At 35.7% G+C, this 24,200-nt stretch overlaps 1 protein-coding gene and 1 pseudogene across 1 annotated transcript in view; one reads left to right on the top strand and one right to left on the bottom strand.

Moving 5' to 3' along the window:
- The window catches only part of Rsrc1 (arginine and serine rich coiled-coil 1), a 323,363-nt gene that overhangs the window by 52,364 nt on the left and 246,799 nt on the right, over positions 1-24,200 (top strand). The gene's annotated exons all lie outside the window — the stretch shown is intronic.
- LOC131912787 (large ribosomal subunit protein eL21-like) lies at positions 14,151-18,903 on the bottom strand (annotated as a pseudogene).

Genomic DNA, 24,200 nt, shown 5'->3' on the forward strand with positions numbered 1-24,200 from the left:
TTTCTAGTTCCAAATCCTCAGATGTTAGTATACGAATGGACTAACCACAGAAACTGGGTAAGTGTAGCTGTCATTCCTCATTAAAGAAGCCTCTCTACAGCAGATGACCATCACAGAGAGCCACAGTGGACATAATACAGAGAATTGATGTATCATGGGGAGTACAGTCCCACTGGGTACATCATCACGGTTTCTGCACCTGTGGCTCAGGAAACATTGCAGAACAGGGGCAGAAAGATTCTGTAAGGGCCAGGATGCTGGGAAGTCTGCTGTGAAACAGTTTCCCCTAGAAATAGATGCACAAACCAGAGCAATGGCAGCATCACTGGACATGTTAGTATGAAAAGGGCACATTTTCTCAGTGTTCCAGGGGAAGAACTAAGAGTAACTAGCGACTCCTGGAGAAGGGAACTCCTCCATTTCCATGGATGAGTTCCCTTATTTGTTGCCCAATGCAGAGTGGTCAGCCCTGAAATCACATACACACAAATAATAAAAATGGACTCAGCAGGATAGATTTATATTTATTTGTGCATACACATAAATACATACTTACACACATGTGTAACAATAATCATCAAAGAAAAAGAGGCTGTCAACTTTAGGCATAGGAGGGGTTTGAGTGAGGGTAGCTGGGAGGGGTCAGAGAGAGGAAATTGAGAGGTGAAACTGATGTAATTCTGTTTTATTTAAAAAGGTGTAGAAGATAGATGGGGGAGAGAGATGGTTCTGTGATTAAGAGCATGTGTTGCTCTTGCAGAGGACCCAGGTTCAATTCCCAGCACCTATGGTGGTTCACAACTGTCTGTAACTCCAGTAATCGGGAATCTGATGTCCTCTTCTGACTTACAAGTGCACCAAGCATGCTCTTATACATACATACATTCACCAGGCACTCATACACATAAAAAACAAATCTAAAAAATTCAGAATGTAGAAGATAGAGATGGCAATCCTAGTATTCTCATAGATTATTTATGTTTCTATTTTCTCTCTCATGATTGTATACCTTTTTACACTTTAGTGCTTCTGTTTTGTATGGCCCAATAATCCCAAGATTGTGATGGCAAAATGTCTTCTCTCAAGGTCTTTGAGGTATAATAAGGCACTTATACTCTTGGTATTAAGAGCAGTTTCATAGTAATCCAGGTGTGATAATTGAAATTTGTGGCTACAGTGAAGTTGTACCTTTACACCCTGCTGAGGTAATGTTTCAGATGAGTAAGATATTCGTACATTAAAAGAGTTAGACTCAGTTTGGAGAAAGGGCTTTGTCAGTAAAGACTTGCTGTGCAGGAGTGAAGACCCGAATTTGATCCCAGCACCTAGGTAGCTGGATGTGGCAATCCAAGGCTGTAATCCAGGTACTGGAAGGCAGAGATTGGGAGATCCCTGGTACTTGTTCACCAGCCAATTTAGCCGAACTGGAGTGCTTCAGATTCAGGAAGAGCGCTTGGCTCAATAAATAAGATGCATAATAAATGAGGGGCATCTGCTGTCTACCTTGGCCTCCCACATACATGTAAACGCGGGCCACTCCCAGATGGACATGCGCATGCAAACACACAAGATAGACTCAACCTCATTATGGCAGAACTTAGCTCTGTCTTAGTTACTACTAAATCCTCAGCACCTTCAAATTTATCTGGATTATAGAAGGATGCATGAATGAATAAATGTTGTTACGAAACATGAAATCTTCCTTCACTGTGAATTTTCGTCTATCCTTCTAGCAAATTTTATTTAATAAGTCCTTATTTTCAGAACTTTTATTGTGGGAACATAATGCCATAGTGGCTTTTTATAAAGCACATTCTGAAAGTATATGCTAGAGAAAATTCTGCTTGAAATTATAATTATTATAAATCCTATGGGAAATGATTTTTTTCAGAAATTTGCTTGTAGAACTAAAGAGTTTTTTGTTTTATAAGTGTAACATCTATAGGCTTATCTTACATAGGAAAGCACAAGGAGGGAAGATTAATGAACAAATGCAAATTAAAGAAGTAGGAGACATCTGTCATGTGGAACTATAGCTTTAGCATTAACTTTGAGAATGACTACACTAATAACTGCCTTTTTAAAATAAGCTTGCTCACTTGATTTATTAAATGTTACATGTTTTTCATTGACAATAAAATTTAGTTTTTAAAAATTGTGAATACCTTTGGTACTTTAAATTATTTATACATATATTTTAAAAATTTCCAAAGACAAAATATTCTTGTCTATAAACGATTATTTTGCATGATTGCTTTGATTCATAACAAGTGTTTTTCTTAAGTACTATTTACTTTATAGTACAGACATAGGTTTCTATTTTTAAAAGAATATAGGCTAGCTGTGCTTCTAAAATAATGTGAGGTATTGCTAAGCCTAGGATATGTGTAAGGTTTTTCTTTGATGGCTGACAATTTACATTGAGTAATTGTTTTATAGTAGCAATTTAGCTAGGTAACCTAATATAAATTTAAATGCATTTGTTTTAATAGCATATTTTATCTCTCTTATTTTCTAATTGAAGGAAGGGGCAAAAGCTAAGTTTGTATGGACTTTAAATCCTCTTGGATATTGTACTTAAGTATATTAGTCAATATTTATCAAAAAAGATGCACTAACATTTTCTTATTAAGGTTTTAAGATTATTGATTGGAAAAGAGTTCAAAACTGTCTTTTTGCCCTTATTTCTTTCTGTATAACCTTCTTGAAGTTTCTCCAAATTAGATTTTAAATGCCAATTAGGAGGTTGAGTATACTGAAATAAAAGCAAATGCAACCGAAATGGCCTCACCTTATGGTGAGTTAGGCTTTTGAGGGAACCGGTGGAACCTTTGCTCTGAGCATGGCTTTGAGAAAAATATTCGTCTTAATGAACACATTAATTAGAACCATAACTATTTATAAGATAATTAGAAATGAAGCTTGGTAAACTGAACTTTTCCTGCAATTAATGGAGGATTAATTACTGGAGGTAATGAAGTGGATTTTTAAATGCATTAAGGTGAAGTACAGAGATGAGCAAGGCTTTGTGATAGTTGCATAATTATTTCAGGCTGTTTGAGCATAGCTCATGAGATCGTTAATAAGCATCATTGCATCGTTATGTATGCACTTAAAAAGACTCACCACTAAAATGACTGCCTAATTATTTCTAATTGGCAGGACTCTATGTAGTCATTGAGCTGTTTGTAGCCATTTTAAGGTTCATTTAACTATCCTTGGGGCCATGTGATAGATGGAAAAAGCTTCAACTACATGCTGGCCTTGGCTGGCGCCGTTAATCAATTTTGGTGGGCTTCAGTTTAAATGCATTTTCTCATGCAGAGGTCAAAACCTGAAGTAGTCCAAGCAAAGTTTTTCTTTTTGAAGCCACTTTACTGTATTCATTAGCAATTAGTAAAATAATTGTGTCTGTCACTATATTTGGATTTCCATATGACTTGGTAATCTTTTATCACTGTCCTTTCTTATTCCATATTTGCTTCACTGGAAAGGGAATATTCTTCCAACAAATCCTTTTAGCGACTTCTGTAGCGGCATATGTTCCGATATACTACCTTTCTTCATTCATTTGTTAGCTTAAACAGTGTAGGACATCTCAACACTATCATCTAATTTGCTCTTGATTGATTGCTGGTGAAAGTTTCTACCCGAGGACAACATTTTAGGGCTTTTAAGGACATCTCAAAGGAATTAGTCATTAAGCATTAAGAGAGGAAGAAGTAGTCAAATCGAATTCTGACATATACCAGAGTTTTGCAGTTAGAAGCATTTATATCTAACTATGCTGAAAGCAAAATATATATGCATATACATCTACCTCCTATATATAAAATAAATGTGATGCAGGCATGTGTGATGGGGGTGAAAAGTTATGTAATATTGACATTTATTTTTTAAACTTTCTTAAATAAGTATATTAGTCACCTAGTGTGTTATGGAATTAATTTAGGAATGTTTGAGTGTCAACTTTAAATGGTATATCAATCTTTATAATTGATATAAGGTTTTTAATCTTATGATATCAGATTTAATGTGACATCTCATTAGGTAAGCATCTGTAAAGGTTTTCAATGAGCTTGTTGTCTTGTTACTCATAATCATAACCATCTGTGGAGGGTTGTCAAGGTATGTGTGCCAGTAGACTGCTTTGAGAGGACAGTGGTGAGGCAATTGTAGACTAATAGAACGGTCAGATAGTCCCCCTTTGTTATGAAAAAGGGGATTCTAATCATTTCCTTAAATGGTCATGTTTAAGATTAAAATTGTTTGTGCTGAATATTTTAAAGTGTTGCCAACTTTATTGAAACTAGATATGTGTGTTTAGTTCCCTTAACCGTTTCATTATTCAAGAACTTGGGGGCTTAAATGTTAATCAGGCAGTGCATATTTCTTAGGAACAGACTTAATTACTATGGATTCTAATATGTTTCACTGTTTCGACACAAAAGGATTGAACTACAAAGTACTTAAATTAGTCAACCTGTGCTATTTTAAGCTAGAATTATGTACATTTTAGGTTTTGGTAATACGTTTTTAATATTTTTTAGCATGTATGTTAGGTTAAAGTGGAAATAAGATCACTTAATTTGTATTAAGTATAAAATTATACAAACTTATTAGACTTACTAGAATTCATTTTTTGTATTTTTATTAGGAAATACTAGTTTGTTTTTGAAGTTTAGAATAAAAAAATTAAAGGTAGGGGTAGGGATAGAATTTCAGTTTTATGAAGTTAGAAATTTACATTGTTTATATTGATTTAAAGTTGTATGGTTGTTTTATTGAGGCTATAAATTGATGCTGAAATTTTAGAAATTAAGATCTACTTTATTTGTTTCATGTAATATTTTTACACCAAATTTTAGGTAGTTTTCTTAGAGAATTGTGGTCATGAAACTCTTGTCACTAAGTGTAAATGGCCAAAATGTTAATATTTCATTTCCACTAAATCCTTTTTGTTTTTTTTAAGTTTGTTCAGAACATAATTTGTAAAATATTATCTGCTGTGCTCCAGAAAAATATGGCAGAACTATGGTGCTATTCATTGGCTTTGTAGCTTCATATTGAAGCACACTGTGAGGTAATTCAGTGTATTAACTTGTTAGTTGTTACTGTAGGAAGACACTGCTTCAGGGTTCCTCTGTATTCCAGTTCTTTCATATAGACATTGTAACTGGGGCTTGTCCCCACTTGTCCCTTCTCCACTTGACCCATTTTTCTTTATGCTTTACAAGATTTAGAATCTATTCTGAAAGAAATCTTGGTTTTAGCTGACTACTTCTCTTGGTTCACCAAAGAAATGGAGTAGGTTATTCTACGGTTCAGTGTGTGGTTGTTTTTATTAGGATACTCAATTGTGCTAAGAGGGTTGGACTTGTATTCCTCTCTGGGTTGACTGATAAAATATATGCCTCTGTATCTACAGTAGCCACATAAAGAGGTTGCTTACCCTGTGCTTGTCAGGGGCTATAATCTCACTGCTATGCAGAGCCTCTTGGAAGCTTTGCCAACAGTAACAATATTTATGGGGTGATACTTGAACGATATATAGTGTATCTATTTCTTTACCAGTTTAAAGTCCACCCCTTACTTAAGCTCAAGTCTTATATCTAGATTCACTCTATTGACCTCCTCTAGAATGGATTTTACTGAGTTGGTTTTTGGCATGTGGCCTGTTGAGGAAAGTTTTTAGAAACTGAAATTCATGGAGGCTTTATTTTAAGAATGATCTCAATGTCAGGAACAGTCGTACCTGAATTGATCTGCTGGTTAATTTTTATTATGTGAATATTATGAAATTGCTTCTTTTGGGATACTTTTAAAAAAGATTGCAGCCATATTTTTGTTCTGATTCTAGCAAAGATAAAGAGTCTAATGTACTATTGTGTACATAAACAATTTCTGCTTGCTGTCTCTCTCTCTCCCCAGCATACCTCCCTCCTCTCTCTCACTGTGTGTGTAAAACGTGTACCTCTTCCATATTCCTCTCTAAAACTTCCATCTTTATTTCCTGGAATGATATGTGAGGTTATAAATGGGAAGTTACACATGTAGAGTACTTTGGATTTCTGGTGCTTGATGTAATAAGGCCACCATAGCCTCTCTTTCCCACTGAATATCTAGATACACAGAGTATTCATGAGGTTTAGAAACAGTAGCATGTAGGTTAGGGAAGAGAGTTAGCAAAGACTGTAGTGACGGTTTATGGTTTTGGTTGGGGCATTTCTTCTGGCCCGTGAAGCCCTGTTGTGATATTGGAATCCTGTTGGTTTGGTTTTTCTCCCTCGTTTCTTTTACTGCTTTGTTTTCTCCAAAAGCCATTTCAGCCCCATAAAAACACATCATGATAACATAGTAGTTATGACTCTAAGAAAAAGCAGTCTAGGAAACGTTCCTTTTGGAAGCCAGAAAATAGGAGGGAAATTTCAGAAACGAACAAACAAAAACCCTGGACTTGATGATTCTGTGTTCTCAGCATGATTTACACAAGAACTGAGTGAGTGGACAGATTCAACACAGGCATCAAAATCTTTGAAACCTGAAGTGACATTGAACCATAACCCAGAGAAAAGAAGACAGAGAGCATTTGATCTAAATTAAATTGGGTTAACTGCTTGCTAAAACAACTAAATTGACAGACTCCAGAGGGTTTTGTTTAGGTTATAGAGTCTTCACAATATAGTACTCAGTATATTCAGGATAGGATCCAAAAATACTCAACATATTGACAACTGAGAAAATGTAACCAGGATTTAAGGGAAAAATCAATCAACAAATGCCAGCTTCGAGATGCACTAGATGTTGGAATTTTCAGATGCAGACTTTAAATACAATTATAACTTTGCACTGTGAAGTAAAATTAAACACTTCTGGAACAAATGCAAAGTTATAATAAAATAATTACATGAATTTATCGTGTGTGTGTGTGTGTGTGTGTGTGTGTGTGTGTGTGTGTGTGTATGTATGTGTATGTGTATGCATGCCCATGTGGAGGTCACAGGACAGCTTGTGTGAGTTGGTTCTCTCCTTCTACCAAGTTGGTTTTCTCCATTTACCATGTTTTCTTTTCTTTTTAAAATTAAGTTCATTGAGTTTTGGATTTCCAACATTTTTGTTCATTTCCTCATAACTTTATTTTCATTTTTCAAGATATTGATTACTGATTTTGTCGACCTTTTCTGTCTATGTTACTTATTGTTTCAGGATCTGCATGGAATCCATGTGTTTGTGTGTATTGCTTTTCAAGTAATTGATTATTTACTAGAAAACTTTTGAACAATTCCCCCCCACCCCCCGGCATTTTACCTGCTGATTCATTACTCTGTGTTTGGTGTTTGAGTAACTTTGTGTTCTCGAGGGGGTGCTGTTGCCTTCTTTTGCATGCTTCTTGTGTTGTGATTTGTGATTTCTTGGTTTAGATCTGTCTTACGATTTTTTGGGCAGATCATTTTTGGAAATTGGAGACTGCTGGCCCACTGTCAGTGTGAGGTTGCTGTAGCATCAACATTGACCTGAACAAGATAAAGAAATGCTCTTTTTCTTATAGAAATGACTTAAAGGCAGCTACAGCTCACTAATATTTCACTGATGGCCACAGAACTGAAAATGCAGAATTATTGTAGAATATCCTGTAGAGTTGGAAATTGCTTTGGTAATTGAATAAATGAAGGAGGTAAAGGAATGTGACAGAAATGGGGAACGAAGAGAAGCATTGTAAACAGATGAAGGAGAAGAAGAGAGTGGAGAAGAATGTTATGAATGGGAATGAAAAGAGCAAATGATTAGAGAAAAACACAGAAGAAAAACAAAATGACCCCCAATAGTGAAAATGGTACAGAACAAACTTGAATATCTGTAGTGAAAGGAATGCAAAAGTAAAGTTAAGGAATAGTTTTTAAAAGCAAATAAGGTTAATTTAGTATACACTTAAGTGTAAGGGGCTGGGGGCAACACAGGGGACAGAAAAAGAATGAAGCTAAGGACAATATGGCTTCAACAAACAAAACATGCCAAGTCAAAATTAGATAACTGTATAAAGGGGAATAACAAAACAAAATATTAAAAACTATACAGTAGTATAGTAAAAGTTCTGCTAAATATATAGGGGAAAAGGGGGAAACGAATCATCGGAGAAAACGATGAGGTATTAGAGCAGTTCTTTCAGGGCCTTTTGGAGACTGCTGCCTACAGGCATGGAAGCAAGGGGTGGTTGTGAACTGGGACTCATCCTTCTGTTGGTTTGCACTGTTGCTGAGTGTGTATTGGACAGTATCTGGTGTCTGCCAGAGATGTTGTCATGGTAGCCCCCTTTCTTGTGTATCGGGAGCATCTGTATTCTATAGGCTGATTGTATATATTCTCTTATTTTCCTAAGACTCTCCTGTAGCAGGTGTCTATTTTAGCCGAGAGGTGTCTCCCAAATGCATTGGAAATAGAGTAACCATAGCATTGAGATGTTACAGGCAGAGGACCTGTTTTTCAACTTCCAGGGTCTCTTAAATATTAATTGCCCTGCTAGAGTGATGTAGTTGCTGGTGTCCTGAATACCCCCGGAACTTTAGTGATCAGGCTCAGCTTCACTGAATATCGAGTGGGTCTAGAACTGTCCACCTGCTGGCCTGTGTCAGGCAGCCATCTGGGATGAAAAGATTGACATTTCTCCAGGAAACTGACATACCTATATCTACAGTGTTAAGCTGGATAATAAAAAAGAGTGAACTTGAAGATAGATAAGAAAAACCACCCAATCTGAAGAACAATGAGGAAAAAAAATAAAGCAAGAAATTCCTCAGGAGCATGTAAATAAAACCCTTCATATATGCATAATTAAAATTCTAGCAGTAGACAAGAGAACCTGGTGGAAAACATATCTAAAGAAGTATAGTGGCCAGAAGGGTTCAGTTTGGTGGAATGCTGAATTAAAGAAAGTTGTTGAGGGGCTGGAGAGATCACTCAGCAGCTTGGATCTCTTGTTGCTCTTGCAGAGGTCCTGGGTTTGATTCCCAGACACACATAGTAGCTCACAACCATTGGTATCCCCAGTTCCAGGACATCTGACAGCCTCTTCTGGCTTCCTCCCTTGATTTCTGACACCTGTCCTTGACTTCTGTTCTTCTTGGGCAACAGACACACACATGATACACATACATGCACATGCAGGCAACCCCCCCCCCCCCCACACACGTCTGAAAAATTAAAAAAGAAAGTCATTGAATCTCAAAGAGTAAAAGCCGTGTCCAGCAATGGCATAGTCAAATGGTTAAAAAAGAAAAAAAGAAAGAAAAGAAAAGGAAAACTAGGCATGATGGTACACCTTAAATTCCAGCACTCTAGAGGCAGAGGCAGGAAAATCTCTATGAGTTTGAGTCTATGTCAGCCTGATCTACAGGTTACAAGACAGCCAGTCAGGATTGTATAGAGAGACCTTATCTTAACATGCCTCTACCCTGCTGGAAAAAGAAATGTTTTAACTGTTTAATTTTAGGATTTGATGAAATACTGTTTTGTGTTTTTATATTTTGCTTTTTAAAAGCTTTTTTTAAAATTTTAAAACTTGGTTGATTTTATGTGTATGGGTGTTTTGCTTGCATGCATGTCTATGCATCCTGTCATGTCTGGTGCCCTTGGATGCCAGAAGAAGGCTTACGATTCCCTGGAACTGGAGTTACAGACAATTTTGAACAGTCATATGAGTGCTGGGAATCCAACCCTGGTCTTCTGTAAGAACCAATGGGTCTTCAGAACCATCTCACCAGAACTATGTATTCTGCTTTGATATCTGAGTTTTCATTAATGTTTCCTACTGTGCTTAGCTAGGTAAACTCTGGAAGCAGAAATGAAGAAAGGGGTCTATTGTTTTTGTGTAACTATAACTTTTAAAGAACAGCTTTTATGGAGTGTTGAGCAAGACATTAAAGGAGGGGGATATAGTAGTAGCATAGCTCTCCTGCAAGCTTAAGCAGAATTGTCCTGCTTGTTCATTGATTTTATCAATTGCTCTGTAATTAAAAAAGGTTAATGGCACATGTTAATTCACATATTTGTCTGGGAAACCTTTGCAGTGACTTGAAATGTTCCTAAAATTAAACAGTTAAAATATGCTGTTAGCTTTTAGGATAAGTATTTATATTCTCTTAATTTTTAATTTTAGAAATGATTATTGGTCTTTATTGGAATAATCCTGTTATTTTAATTTTGAGTTTATATGTAAATAAATTTAAATTTTAGCAATGATTAAATGTTACTTCAATAACTGATTCATTGTTCATTCATTCAGTGAAAACTTTGCATTTGAATTTGTGATATCCATGTACTTATCAAAAAGATTTTATTCTTACACCCTTTATGAAAATCTTAATGTTGACTAGAGACAAGTGGATTGTTTTTTCAAACATTGTTGGGCTAAGGATGCGGGTCAGTGATTGCCTTGTGTACATACCTGAGCACTGGATGGGGGGTGGTTGTGGGGAATGATAAAAAGGACATTCTTGTTTTTGTGTTTAAAGGTGACACCTCTTTGTCTCTGCCTGCCTGTCTGTCTGTCTGTCTGTCTTAACTAAGGCTACTATTGCTATGATGTAACACCATGACCAAAAGTAACTTGGGGAGGAAAGGGTTTATTTCACTCACAGTTCCATGAAAGAGTTCATCAAAAGCAGTGAGGGCAGGAACTTAAGCAGGGCAGGAATCTGGAGCCAGGAGCTGATGCAGAGGCCATGGAGGTTGCTGATTACTGGCTTGCTCATCATGGCTTGCTCAGCCTGCTTTCCCATGGAACACAGCACCACCAGCACAGGGATGGCACCACCCACAATGCTTTGGGCTCCTCCCCACCAATCATTAATTAAATGCCCTACAGCTAATGGAGGTATTTTCTCAGTTGAGGTTCCCTCTTTTCAGATAACTCTAGCTTGTGTAAAGTTAACATAAAATTAGCCAGCACAGTACCTGTCATCTCTATCATAGTTGCTGAGTTGGATAAATATAATTTTTACTTATCTGTGGTTCTTCGATGATAAAGTATATGTATTTGAAAAGCAATAATCGTTGGTAGGGTTGGTACAAACAGACCATTTGATCATACCTCAATACTGCAAAGCCTTTTTACTTTTCTAGCTATGTAGAATCTGGTATTTTGACGAAGTTAGTAGGTACAAACTTCATACCAAACATGAATCTGAAATTTATTTTTGAGCAAAATCATGCTTGGTTGTTACCAAAATCAAAATCTTACCTGTATTTTAATTGTTATTTCAGGTCTTTTACTCTTTACACAGCTTTCCCTGATTGCATCCTTCCTAATGTTTATCTAAATATATCGTAAGTGTTAGCCATGAAAGTTAAAGATACATTTACCACATGGACCAGCAATTCTGCTTTTATGGTCAGCCCCCAAGAAATGAAAACACATATTCATACAAAGCCTTGTGCACATACGTTCTCAGAAGGATGATTCATAACTTTGACTATGCTCCCAAGTTGATAAGTGCATAAAGCAAATGTATAAGCATATCATGAAATATTATTCAGGAATGAAAGCAAAGAACTGATGAGTACTGTGGATGAATAAGTCTAAAGAATTGTGGTAGGTAAAAGAATCCAGATAAAAGAGACCACATACGTTACTATTCTGCTTGTGTCAAATATCCAGAAAAGCAAGCATATAAAGCCAGAAGGTGGATTAGTGATTAATAGTATACGCATGGGCGAGGGATCACCTGGGATGATGAAAATGTTTTAAAAACTGATGGATGTTAGTGGTTACAGTTATTGGTATCTTTATACAAAGAAATTCAGTTTTATACATGAAATGGGTGAATTTTATGATAAGTAAACTCTATCTCAACAAAGCTATTAAAAATTTAAAAAAAAAAACCTAACAAGATGGTGTCAGTATTGGGATTGCAGCAACTACAAATCTTGGCCCAATGCTTGGCATTTGATAGCTGTTTAAAGGATGTTTTATTTACTTTTATTTCATTATCTATCTGCCTGTCTGTCTGTCTATGTATCTATCTATGTATCTTGTATGTATGTATGTATGTATGTATGTATGTATGTATGTATGTGTCTGTCTATCTATCTATCTATCTATCTATCTATCTATCTATCTATCTATCTATCTATCTATCTGATTTTTTGAGACAGGGTTTCTCTGTGTAGTTTTGGTTCCTGTCCTGGATCTCACTTTGTAGACCAGGCTGGCCTCGAACTCAAAGAGATCCACCTGCCTCTGCCTCCTGAGTGCTGGGCTTAAAGGCATGTGACACTGCTGTCTGGCTGATTTATTTACTTGTAAATGACTTGAACTTTTCAGATTTAAAGTGAATTCAATAGTCAAGAAGGCATTAAATTTAAAACTGAACTAGTCCTAGTATCTAGCTTCCTAGGTATGCAAGAGAGACCAGTCCCAAACCAGTATTTTAGGCAAGTGACTTTTATTTGTTCATTTAAAACATTTTAGTGAAATGGCAGACAGTGGACCAGTGTAGGAAGGTGTAAACGATCAGCACAGTGACCAGCTGTTGAGACTTCTTCACTATCTTCAATCTTCTCATGTCGCCTTCAGTAGCCATTAATACGAGTCTTACTGTTTGAACTCTATATACATGGGGATAGACTCATTAGGTGTGTAGTGTTTTTGTGGTTTAATATAGGATCTTTCTTTGTAAGTTTGGGCTACCTTCGAACTCCTTATCCTTCTAAGTGATCAGATGACAGCCATGCACCATCACATCTGACTTCAGTGTGTAATCTTTTTTGTCTGTTTTCATTTGCTCAACATTAGATTTGTGTATGTCATGTAGCCCCAGTTCAGTATTGTTCTGTATGCTACATATACATATGCCATGTTTAACTGTGTGACTAAAGATGGGCCACTGGATTGTTTACATTTTGGTGTTACTAAGAATAGTACTGAAACCTTTTTTTCTACATGTGTGCTAAGTATTTGCATCCTCTTAATTCCCACCAGTATTGTCTGAGACTTCCCTGAGTCCTACATCCCTAAAAGCATCTTATGTTGTTAGTTATTTTAACTTCAACCATTTTGCTGGGTCTATGATAGTAAGCCTTTGGGTCTTAAATGTATTTTCCTAGTAACTAATGAAGGTAAATATTTTTGATATTAGTTGGCCATTTGAACTTCATTTTTTAAATGAAATACCTGTTTCAATAAATCTCTAGAGTATAGTTTGTGTGTGTGTGATTGCTATTCTAGTTTATACTCGTTAGCTTATTTCTTAATGATTCATATGAGTTTTAAAATATATTTTAATTATAAGCCTTTTGTTAATATTATTTTAAATGACTCATATAGTCTTTTAATTGCCACAGTTCAGTAATTTCAAAGTTAGTTTTGCTTAATGTTTCATTGTGTGTGTGTGTGTGTGGTGGTGGTGTGTGTGTTTACGAAGTTATTTTTGACCTCAAGATTATGAAGAGAACCTGTTAGAAACTTTTTTCTTTAATTTATAAATTTGGATTTTTTTTTTTAAATGAATGAGATGTGTGGTTTGTTTCTTCTTTTCAAGGGATCATTTTGGGGATTGAACTCATGCTAGGAAGCATTAGCTATACAGGGAATTTGAGATTAGTCTAGGCAGTATAAAACCCTGTCTCAAAATACCAAAATCAAACCAACCAACTAATCAAACAAACAAAAAAACCCAAAACTTTTTTGTTCGAGACAGGATCTAGCTAAGTTAACCTAGGCTGGTCTTGATCTTTCTGCCTCAGCCTCCTGCGTAGCTGGAGCTATAGATGTACTCCACCATGCTTGGTATGGTAGTCACTCTTCTGTTGCTATGATAAAAAGACTAAAGGCTGTATTTTAGCTTACAGTTCCAGAGGAGTAGAATCCCCATCGTAGGGAAGGCGTAGCATGCCATGGTGGCAGGAGCAGGAAGCTAGTTTGTCATTGGGATTTCATTGAGTCTATAAATCTGTATGGAGATAACTGACCTTCAAGTTTCTGTTTTTACTTTAGTTGGGAGTTTGTACTTTTAAGTTTTCAAACTTATTTGTAGGCCATGTTTTTTCTTTCTTTGTTATATCTCTAGAGTCTGTTTCAATAATCTTTTTCTGTGGTTAGTAGTTATTTGAATATTTTTAAAATCATTCTAGGTCCTTTATTTCTTTTTTGTACATTAAGCCATGAATTCATAGGGAATGCAGCTCAGACTCCTTCCATTGGTCTGCACAATGTGTGCTTCTGTGGGTGGAGCAGGCTGGCTCTTCAGCTGAACCCAGGCACCTTCCCCTTTGGCTTCTTTCCCCCCCTGATTGTTTTCCTTCAGTCTTTTCAGGAAGCTGTCTTGGCTCTTGGGGCTCAATCCACTCATTCATTCTCTTGGGAGAATCTTGCCCGTAACTTCTTGTTACGCTGGGTGAAGTGGCTAGGTGACATAGTTAACTCTTCCTGATTTGCTCTGGTAACAGTTATAAGGCATTATTTTTGAACAGTGCTCCATTCCCTTGATGTCTACAATATCACCCTTCTTGTAGATTTGCATGTATGTTGTCATGTTTCCTACAAGGCCTAGAAAACACATAGACAGTACCTTCCACTCTCCCTTTGTTTTGTCATTTTGATGAGTTACTGGAAGATGACTGCCACAGCTGAAAGCACATTCTCTGCTTTTAAATACAATTTATTTAATTTTTTACTTACTGTTTTTATATTTATTTATTTATTGTGGGTGTATGAGGGGGAGGTGTGTTTGGGGTGTGTGGGTGTGTGGGTGTGGGTGGGGGGAGTGGGCAGGCATGTGCCACAGTAAACCAATGGAAGTCAATCTATATGAGTCACTTCTTGATTTCGACCATATAGTCCTGGGTATTGACAGCAAAGCTCCTTTACCAACTAAGCCATTGATTAGTCTTTAAAATCTTCCCAAAGTAGTAACTTTTAGTTTTATTGACCTTTCTCTTATTTTCTCATCACTAGGTTTTGCTTTAATTGTGTTTTGTTTTTTTCTCTTTTCATTTTTGGGGATAGTAGCTGTCAAATCTAGGGTCTTGTGAATGCTGTTAAACTATAGCCTCCACAATTTTCTTCTTTAAATTTAATTTGTCATGCACATTGAAATGAATTCTTGAAGTGGATGCTGCAATCACTATATTTCAGTATTTGGATGCGCTTTTCTGTCAACACAGTTTAGTATTCATGTCCTCTAAGTTTCGTGTAGCGTTTTCATTATCGTTTGGTTGAGATTACTTCTTAGTCTCCATTGTGATGTTTTCTTTGACCTATGGGTTACTGAGAAATAGGTACAAATGCATTTAGGAATTTCCAAACAAAGCGATTTTTCTTTTTTAGTCATCTTTGTCTTTATTGTTTTCTAGCATAATTTAATTATTGTTCTTTGATCAGAGAACCTATTCAAGGTAATTTCAATTCTCTAAAATGTATAAAGAATTCTCCATGATCTGGTAGATAGCCAGTTTTTATATTATATCTACATCTTAAAAGATGTGCATATTTTGTTTTGTTTTGTTTTATTTATTTATTTTTGAGATAGGGTTTCCTTGTGTAGCCCTGGCTGTCCTGGAACTAGCTCTGTAGACCAGGCTGAACCCAAACTTAGAGAGCTCCACCTGCTCCTGCCTCCCGAGTGCTGGCATTAAAGGCATATGCCACCACCACCTGGCAGATATGCATATTTTTAGTTATTAGTAGAATTTTGTCTATATGCCAATTAGGTCAAATTTTAAATTTTGTTTAAATATTTTATCTTCATACTCATCTTTTGAGTTTTTGTTTTCTTGGTTATGGAATTTTTTTAAAAATGTATTTCTTGCTTTATTATCTAGTCTCAGGGTCTTGGTCACTTTAGTGGTGTTAAGTATGAGTTCCGTCTCATTGAGTGAGCCTGAAAGCCAGTCAACTGATTGGTTACTCTCATAACATTTGTGCCACCATTGTATCAGTGTATCTGGCAGGCGGGTTTCATTTGTAGGTTGCAGGGTTTATAGCTGGGTAATATTGATGATTACTTTTGTCTTCCAGTAATATTCAAAGTACCTCTAGACCTATAAATGCTAGTCAGTAGGGGTGAAACTTCTAGTTGGGTAGCAGCTTGATATCTCTATGTTTGATGACATAAATAAGTTGTTTCTTCAGTAATACAGCCTACCATTTGTTGTGGAGACTAACCAGTAGCCTTGGCAATAGCCTGTGATGTCAGTGGGAGTGGATCTGTGGGACCACTTTTTCTAAGGATTCAACAAGATGTCACTTGCTCCTGGCTCATTTATAGTTACATAGTCATCTGACATAATAATCCTAATTTGCCTTTTGAATTCCTTAGTGAATTCCATGTTTTACAGTCTGTATTTAATATCCATATGTCCTCCTGGTGAAATGTCTTGTTTTGTTCGTTTTCTTATTGAATTGCTTGTATATTTTGAGTTTTAATAATTCTTTTTAATTTTAATTATTTTCAATGTTAATATTTCAGGTTTCACTATGTTGCCCAGGCTGACCTTGAACTAGTGGGCTCAAGCAGTCCTCCTGTGTTAGCTTTTGAGTAGCTTGAGAATACAATAGAGTAACTCCACTTCCCAAAGTGGTTACCAAATACTTTCCTTCAGTCATAGCTTGTCTTTTCATTCTTTTTGCAGGGTCTTTTCCAGATTAAAAGTTTTAAATTTTGATAACGTCTAATTTTCTTAATTTTCCTTTTACATATTATGTTTTTGGTATCATTTATAAAAAAACTCTTTGCCAAGAATTGGATTTCTTCTGTTTTTTTTATATCTTATATCTTTAAGCCTATGATGCATTTTAGACTACTATTTATAGAAAATACAAGGCTTAGGCTCTCTGGCTCTCTCTCTCTCTCTCTCTCTCTCTCTCTCTCCCCCCCTCCTTCTCTCTGTCTTTGCTCTCCTTATCTCCTTCCTTCCCTCACTCCTCCCTCCCCGTGTGTGTGTGTGTGTGTGTGTGTGTGTGTGTGTGTGTGTATACATATAAAGTTTTTTGAGGCAGGGTGTCACTATATAGCTCTGAATGGCCTGGAACTCACTATGTAGACCAAGTTGTTCTCAAATTCACTGAGATCCACATGCCTCTGTATCCCAAGTGCTTGGAGTAAAGGAATGTACCATCATGCCTGACCCATATTTATATATATTTTTTCATATATATTATTTTATTTTAATTTTTTTCCATTTTGTATATCAACCACAGTTCCCCTTCCCTCCCCCCAACCTCCCCCCCACCCCACCTCCATCCACTCCTCAGAGAGGGTAAGGCCTTCCATAGGGAGTCAACAGGGTCTGACACATCAAGTTGAGGCAGGCCCAAGCCCCTTTATATATTTTTTAAACTCTCTGAGTAACTCATGAGTGGCAGTTATTCAATCAGTTAATTTCTAAAATAATTTCTGGCATTGAAAATTAAAAAAAAAATGCTTTCTTTTATTATATTGAAGAACACTAGATAGTAGTTAGGGCTCGGGGGCAAAGGAGCAAAATGATTTGGGTGTATGTGGCATGTTGGCTATTGTCCTTAATATATATTGTCCTTAATATAATTATTGTCCATAATATATATTGATTTAGAATTAGAGTTATGAACACATGAGAATAATTTCTGTGTTCTGGGGAATAAAATTTTGAGAAAAATTTTGTGGTCTAAAACTTTGAGAAAAATTTTGTGGTCTGGGGAAAAGTGTATTTTGGGGGATGAAGAGTGATCCCAGAACTTATGTGGAAAATGATAGGTGTTTGTGCACTAATAAGTCCATTACATATGTATGTATGTACAAAATACATTCATACATATATTTTCTTAGAAATTAGTCACTCAGGGAGGCAGAGGCAGGTGGATCTTTGTGAGTTTGAGGCCAGCCTGGTCTATAGAGTGAGTTCTAGGACATCCAGAACTACACAGAGAAACCCTGTCTTGAAAAACAAAACAAAACAAAAACAAAAGAAAACAAAAAAAGGAAAAAAAATTTTAAAAAATTACTGGGAATAGGGTTCATTGTATTAAAGTTTGCTTTATGAGTTTGAGTTTTCTTAGCTGTTACAGTGTGCGCAATACAGAACAATCTAAATTTGACCTCAAATAACTTACGTTATGATATTAATTTTAGTCATGCCTTTTTACTGGTAAGAACAGAGAATGCCATTAATTCAAATATACATTAAGAATTTTTTTCATGGAAAAAGATCAGATCAATATTTAACTGACTTTATTAAGGAAAGCAATTACAAAACTTTAGGAGATAAGACAAAAATTGGGAGTGTAGTACTAGTACATGAATTTACTTATTTAAAATAAATATTTGAGTATCTTTCGTGAAAGGCGCAGTTCTTGGGATATATATGTTAAATAAGAAACTGTCTTGTTGATCTTCTTGAGGAGTGTGAGCAAGGATAAAAAGTAAATACAATCCAGTAAGCACTGTATTATGTGTTATGAAGTGGCAGAGAAGACAGGGGAGGACTGTTGGAAACTGGGTCGGGAGAATTCATGGTTCAGTATTAACAAGGTAGGAATGACAGCTTAATGAGGGGAAGGTATTTAGGCGAGCGCTTGAAGGAAGCATGGGATCTGGGGAACAGTGCTAGCAAGGTAGGGAGAGCTAATTCAGAGGCTGGACGTCAGAAAGATCAGATGTGTTTCCGTCTTCTGGATTTTATGTTAGTCACAAATCATTTGTGAAGTTCACAATGTCAGACATAAAACTGACACGTAATGAACACAGTTATAGTAATTTTACGGGTCCCCTTTTCAGGCGATAAGGATACTGTCCAGCTGGGGTTCACGCTGGCTTTGAGTAGACCAGAGTCTAGCCTTGTTTTGAATCCGTTCGTAACTCACCTGCCAGCTATCCCTCTGAAGCATCTCAGGCCTTGTGTGTGTTTACAGGCATTCTCAGTGCTCGGCATTCTGGGCTCTCTGGCCTACTCAGGACCGAATTGGAGAGCTTCCGGCAATATTGGATTTCGTTAGCCTCCCAGAGTTAATGTAACCCAAACAGTGACAGAAACTACTCTGAGAGTAGTATGGAAACCTTTTCTCTTTGAACTCCTCTGCCAAGACTGTGTGCTTTGTACTGGAAGCACCTTTCCAGCTGAGCCATCTTGCTGGCCATGAGACCTGTTTAAAAAAAGAAATGAATAGCTTTGTAATGTCATTCACTGTAAGTTGACCTTCTACTGAACTTGTAGGCAATTCATTGTAAATTTGATTATTTAGGAATTTACAGTTTTGCAAGTCCTGTTGTTTTAAAATGAAAATACCAGTTGACAATAAATGTGCTTATAATTATTTATTTAAACCACTTTCCCAGGAGGAACTCTGAGGGAAAGGGTGGTAAAAGAAGTTACAGAAAAACAAAAACAAAAACAAAAGTGATATTTAAACATGATTGTACACTTTCATGCAAGGATGTTATTGTCTTAATTGTAGGTCATAATCCATATATGCTGTGGTTTCAATGGTGTCCCATGTTGTTGATTATTTTATTGTTGTTTGTATTTCCAGTAGTATAAAGTCATTTATTTATATTATGTCTTGACTTTAAGATTACCTTTATTAAGTCACTCTGAAATCATGTAGGATAAAGGTAAGGGGAAAATAAGGAAGAGCTAACTGGCTTTTCTGTTTTCAATCATTTATTTAGGGTATTCGGAACTTAAAGATGCTATTGTCGCTTGTCTGAACTTTTTCATTATGAAACAAGATATGAAAGACACTGGCTCTGTTTCACTTAAAAACCTGCTGTGCTTCCTATTATGAAGTTTTTAAAAAAGAAAATTAATTTTAAAGCATGCATATCAAATCAAGGAATATATAAACATATGCTCTGATTTCAAGTATTCTTTTCTCAAGCATACAATATACAGAAATACTGTAGTACACCTGAGTTCTGTTTTTACTTATAAAATATACAGATCTTTGAGATAATTCATGCCTAGGGTATCTCACTGTCTCCAATTTTTTTGTTACTATGAAAGTCCTTGTTACTGCAACTAAAATATTGACATAATCAACTTAGGAATAGATTTGGAAGAGAAGCAAAAAACAAACACAAAGTAATTGAAAATCATATCTAAAAATCATGCAGATAGTCTTCTGACTTGTCAACTAGTCAATCTGTACTGAATATGTGTTTTCTCATGGATGTTAATTGGGCTTTATAAAGATAAATTTAAAGGATTTTTTTAGTAAGCATAAACTAGTATTGTTGGTGGCTTATAATAAAATTTATAACCACAAAATTTGCTGTAGAGAAAGTAGATTAATAATTTTGTCTTTTAAACCATCTTTAAAGAAAAATTTTAACTACAAATTTTAAAATTATTTATTGGAGAGTGATTTTCTTTTTTATTATTGACTGAAGCAATTACTAAAGTAGATTAAAAAATACTGGAGTTTGATTGCACAGCTATATCTATTTCTGTTTTTGTTCTGGTTTATAGATTCCTTTAATGCAGAAAATTTCATTTGTAGGCTTAGCTTCTGCATATTACAAAGCATATTAAATTGATAGTTTTTAATTCCGAAATAAGATAGTAGAACAAAAGTTCATGCTTAATAGCTTAACTTTGCACACATATACCTCATTTCTTAAAAATTTCCTTTTTTGTTTGTTTGTCTATTATTTTACATCCTGAGCAGGTCCCCTCCCTCCTCTCCTCCCTGCCTCTCTCCCTTTCCCACCCCCACCCATTCCTCCTCTTTTTTTGTTTAGGAAAGGGCAACAAACTTTATTATTTAAAGAAAGTAGCTCACTATCTTTAATGCTGAACTACACTAATAGCCATTATTTATTTGGTTAAGTGAAAAAAATAGTTAACTTTCAAGGTACTAGTTCATTTAGTTGATAAGTGCTTCTGTTTTTCATTCCTTTCCATCCCAGACAATGCAGGAATTTCTTCCGTTGTTGATTGACTGATAATGTAGGAACTGGCTTCATGATTCTGTTTTATTTTGGGGGAAATTGTCATTTTCGCCAACAAAAGTTGTTACTCTATTAAGAAACAAAACATTTTGTCTTTGAAAAATACTCTTTTATATACTTAAAATTAATAACAATAAATATAGATAACTATAATAAGATTATTGATGCGCTAAATAAACATCTTAACTTTTACAATAATTTTTTAAAGTGATTTTGGTACTATTGAGAAAGAGTTGCTCTCATACTTATGGACATCCATGACAAACTTCACCTGAAAGCCTTAAGGTATAGAATATAATGCTAGTAGCTACCAGCTGTTACAAATTTTCATTTGCTGACTTTATTCCTTTACCCCTTTGTAATTTAAATGCCTTTATTTAAAGTTTAAGGTAAGGATATTGTAAAGTATGTAGCATTTTGAGATTAAATAGTGTCCAGAACATACAGTTCAAGGAGTTAGTCCAATGTAATTGGAGGAATTATTAAATGACACTGACCTCATTTCCTTTAGAACAATGAAAATTAATAGTTTCACATTTTATTAGGCTGATATTCCAGATGTAGTATACATTTAATTAAGTGTAGTTTCCTTTTAGTTATGGTATGTGTATCTGTTTTTTGTCGTGAATTCTTTCTAGTTTTACAGTTTTCCACATGTTTTCTTTCACCATTTATGATTTTTTTCAAAGCAGAGCTATAAGGAGTTAAATCACTTTAGCATGCAGCAAAACAGTTCCCATTCAAACAATAAACGCTGTTTTAAAAAGCCTTTAGATCTTCTGTCACTTCATAAATATAAATATATAAAAACGTTATGCAGTTGTAGTGCCCACCTGCTAATTAAATGCAGATTTTCTCAAACTTGTTTAAAATCTGTCTATTTGTTTCAACTCTTTCTCTGTTCAGAGTACATATGGCCCTTGTGAAACTAATTATGCTTATGGAGCAGCTGTTAAATTTAGTGCAACTAATTTTATTCAATATTTTACATTTTAATTGATTACCTGTGAAGAAATTAGCAAATTAACACGTATTGTACAGTAACTGAATGGTCTTTTATGGTTACTTTCAGATTTAACAGGCGAGCTAGGCACTGATAGAATAAAGGCACTTCTAGGGGGTTTTGGTAGGAAAATTATTGGTGGACCTTGATTAGTTAGTGTGAAAATTTAGGAAGACCGATGAGTGATGCCAGGCATCTGTGTGTCCTGTGCCTTAAACATGAGAAGCAGATTGGAAAGTAATAGCTTTTTCACAGAATTTTGGTAACATATGGGCTTATCTGGATCTAAGAAGTCTTTGAAGATCTTTGAACTTGACTAAATGACTTAACCTTTGGCTGAGTGGGTGGGTTATGTGTTTTTAGAGGGGGAAGCACTGGCATTCTGTGTTTCTCTTTTTCTTTCTTTCTTTTTTTTTTTTCCTTCCAAATTCTATTCTTTCCCATCTCTCTTTAAAAAGTGGAGACTGGAGATTATGAGTAGGAATTTGGAATGTGAGAATTCCAATACTTATTAAATAGATCTATTTGTAAAAAAAAGAAAGGAATAAATCTTTTGATAATATTTCAGAAGTGAGTTTGTATAGAAGCTTATTTTCTGTTTTATTTATTTGTTTTTGAAAATGATACCTCAATCAGATCTCACAGGCATTGTCTTTAGTTGAAAGGCCTTAAGCAGACCTGGCTTCAGATTTCAGTTTTATCACTGATTTTCTGTGATCTTTGACCTTTCCAGAGTTCAGTTTTCCTAAAACCAAAACAAAACATCCTGCCCCCAGCATAGGAGTGGTGTTCATCTTCTAAACACACACAAACACACACACACACACACACACACACACACACACGCACACGCACACGCACACGCACACCACGAGAGAGAGAGAGAGAGAGAGAGAGAGAGAGAGAGAGAGAGAGAGAGAGAGAGAGCGCGAGCGAGCGCGTAATGATAACAGCCACTATTTGTTTAAGTACTTGGAAGTAAACAGTAGCATGAGACAGCTAATATGCTTCCTAAAAATACCATCTCAGTATATGGGGGAAACCTCAGGCCCTGTATCCTGACTAAACAAGAACTGTAGTAAACATGCATATCATTATGCATATTTTAAAGCATTAGCTATTATAGTAAATAAAAATGGTTTTGATTTTTATTAGCTTTGAATTCTGATACTAGTAAATGTTGATTTGAAAAATAGGCTCAATAAACGTGTGTGGAATTTTATTAAATAGTTTTTCAGTTGGGCATGTAAGTAGGGAATTACATACCAAGAATACGTGAATAAACCTATTTACACACTTGATTTATACCACTCAGACGCTGAAGCTTGTCCTCTTGGTGAAGACAGGTAATGTTGGTCTTTAGGATAACATTTGGGAAACCTGTTCATGTTAATATGTTTTTCTTTAAGGCAATGAAAGTCAATAAATAACAAAAGCTGAAAATACTTAAGTTGCTTAATTTGTCTTATTTGAATTCTGAATGTGTGTATTTTGCCCCCCCCCCCAGAATATAGTTGCTAATGTGGATATTTGAACTATTTTAGGTTCTTTCTAAATGAATTTTTGTGGGTTGGACTGCAATATTAGCCATCAGGATTTCTTTCTTTTTCAGTTGTCTTTTCCTTCCTCCTCATGTCTTGCTTTCTGGTGTTGAGCATTGAGCCCAGGACTTCATCCCCCACCACCATTATGATTTGGTGATGAATTTTAAATAGCACATTTATTAACAAAGTCTCACCCTTTCTTATTTGAAAATAATAGACATTCATTAAAATAAACAATCTAAGGAAGCTTTGTGTAGCTGTGCTTTACTGGTCTCTTGTAGTTGTATTTTACAATCTCAAGTCTTTCTTTCAGGCTTGGCTAAGACTTAGTTCACTGTATGACCAATTCAGCTCCATTGTCAGGACTCCAGTGGTAATGTCTTATGTGGGAGCACTCTTGAATGTGGTGAGCGAGAACAGTGTTTCTCCTCCCGAATGGTGTGTAGGAATTTCATTGCCTTCGAGTATTTTTTTATCCCATGGCATTTCACCACATGTATTTACAGATTAGAACACATCCCTACTACAGACTTCTCCGTTCCTCACTCTCTGTTCCGTTTCCTTCGAGTTAGTACAGTGCCTTGCAAAGTCTTGTTGTCTTGTCTTCTCTAAGGTTCCAGAGCCCTTAGCTTAGCAGATCCTTCAGGTTCTAAGTTTCTTCTTCTGCTTTGTGGCCTGGAAACTAAGATGGAAAAGAAATGGGGGCACTCGAACATTCCTTTAATATATTCC

Source organism: Peromyscus eremicus, chromosome 6, assembly GCF_949786415.1.
Source record: "Peromyscus eremicus chromosome 6, PerEre_H2_v1, whole genome shotgun sequence".
Taxonomy (NCBI): domain Eukaryota; kingdom Metazoa; phylum Chordata; class Mammalia; order Rodentia; family Cricetidae; genus Peromyscus; species Peromyscus eremicus.